At 47.1% G+C, this 2,164-nt stretch overlaps 1 pseudogene; it reads right to left on the bottom strand.

The window, feature by feature from the left end:
• Nucleotides 1-241: 241 nt before the first annotated feature.
• On the bottom strand, nt 242-1,673 carry LOC138594334 (C-X-C chemokine receptor type 2-like; annotated as a pseudogene).
• Between the last annotated feature and the right edge of the window lie 491 nt (nt 1,674-2,164).

The raw sequence follows: 2,164 nt of genomic DNA, 5'->3' as shown, positions 1-2,164 counted from the left end.
ACAGTGTCAAAAAGATGATGTAGCACACACACACACACACACACACGCACACACACACACACACACACACACACACACACACTTTGGCTGCAGTCAGCGTGCAGATCAGTCAGCTGCAGGTCAGGTGTTGAGGAGTAGAGCAGGGATGATAAGTGGTGAAGGCTGGCAGTGTGTCTGGTGATTAGCCTGGCATGGTTAGCACCGCGCCGTCACAGGCTTTTCTCCCATGCCAAAGCGAGCATCACACACATGATGAGCGAGCGAGGGGAGCTGGAGACAGCAGCGACTGGGAGATGAGACTCTGCAGAGAGACACAGACACAACAGCAACACAGACAGAGGCCAGGAGGCCACCTGTCAATCAAAGCTGAGTCATGAACGGGACAGGCTGAAGTGTCACACAGCTGAATATGAACTCACAGCTGTGTGTGTGTTTAATATGTGTGTGTGTTTCTGCAAAGCTGCACGCTGCCTGTCGCTGTTGAGATTGATTACATCATAATCGACATGTGAGAGATGAAAAATGACCTCATGTGATACAAGTGATGAGTGCTGCCAGCGTCAAGGCGTCATCGACCCGACTCTCTCCTCGTCACTACCTGCTGCTCACCTTCATTCAGCTCCAGTGAGGTGTGTGAATAAAACAGCTTGTGATACTTATCAGACGTCCCTCTGACCTTATCAATGAGTCAGATCCTTTCTGAGAACACGTCTGTAACAAGGTGTTCAATCAGTCTTTAAGATCTTAATGAGGCCAACACCTGGTCACATTCAGGATCACCTCCACCCTGTAGAGAGTTTCACACGTCTCCACTTTAAGTGATCCGCCTCTGAAGATGTGTCAACCAGCACAGTGATGATGTACGGCAGCCAGCACAGGACAAATGCTGACACCACTGCCAGGATGACGCGCATGGCCTCATGCTTCTGTTGATTTGGTGCATGATACAGTGTCACATAGTCCAGCCATAGCAGAAGGCCATCACCATCAGTAGCAGGAAAGAGCCCACTGCATGGCGCAGAACACGGATGCTAACAGGCCAGTTGTCGCTGCTTTCACCAGTTAGGTTTTCATAGCAAATGTTATGGCCCAGCTCTTCAGCATGCAAGCTCTCCCTCTGAATAACGACAGGTAAGGACAGCAATCCAGCCACCAGCCACACCGCACAGCAAACCACTTTCACAAGTCAGAGTGAAGAGAAGGTCTGCGGTCGCTAGGTGCATCAGGCAGATATCTGTGCTTGCTCTACTTTTCTTCATACGGCAAACAACATAGAAAACTACACTGTTGCCCAACAAACTGCAGACAGGATGAAGCAGGAGATGGTAATGCCCACGCTGTAAAATCTGGGCACAGTCACGCTGCAGGGAGTTGATGTTTCATCCTCATACACAGGAAAGGTACAACTGAGAAGAGTGAAGTAACTCTCATTGAAGACGAATCCCTCCACCGAGACAAAAACAGAATCATTACAGTTTTTAAAAGTTGTAATTTAGTGGCAGAATAGCTTTCAGTGAAATAAACAAATACTGTTAAAGCTGCACAAGGCACGGTGTAGTGAATTTTATAACCTTAATCACAGAGATGAACTTAATATCAGTCTTTGTCCTGTACAGGAGACTGTCCCTGGACCTCATGAAGAGCTCTGCACCCTCCACCCACCTGCTGTTCATGAGCCCACCATGTTCCCTTCAGCTCCATTCAGCTGCAGTTTGTCCTTGATGACGACATTCAGAGAACTAATAATGGTGATAATTCACTGCTGAGTGATAAGAATGAAATAGTGTTTCATGTGAACATTGGACCAAAGCATGCCAGGCTGTATGAAATGATTCAGAGCGACATTAATCATGATTAATAACTACATCTGTCAGAGTGTTTGAGCTGTTTCTCTGCTTTGTTTGAGAATCACAGCAAATGAATTCAGCCTGAGCAAAAAGAAAATGTGAAACTGGTAAATGACACTGAGTCATGTGATCACACAGAGACGCTGAAACGGCCTCCATGTGGAGCCAATAACAGCCCAGGTGATGTGTCATTATGAGGAGCAGCCCTCCAGGTATCTGCAGCATTTATTGGAGTAGAGGAAGCAGGAGGAGAAACACTTACCTTCTCCAGCCGACACCATCAGTCTTCTTTAACACAGTTTATTACACAGACTGAA

The sequence above is a fragment of the Semicossyphus pulcher genome, unplaced genomic scaffold (genome assembly GCF_022749685.1).
Source record: "Semicossyphus pulcher isolate SPU_LCO1_2020_fin unplaced genomic scaffold, fSemPul1.0.p SCAF_10, whole genome shotgun sequence".
Lineage (NCBI taxonomy): Eukaryota > Metazoa > Chordata > Actinopteri > Labriformes > Labridae > Semicossyphus > Semicossyphus pulcher.
This window is presented reverse-complemented; position numbering and strand designations above follow the sequence as displayed.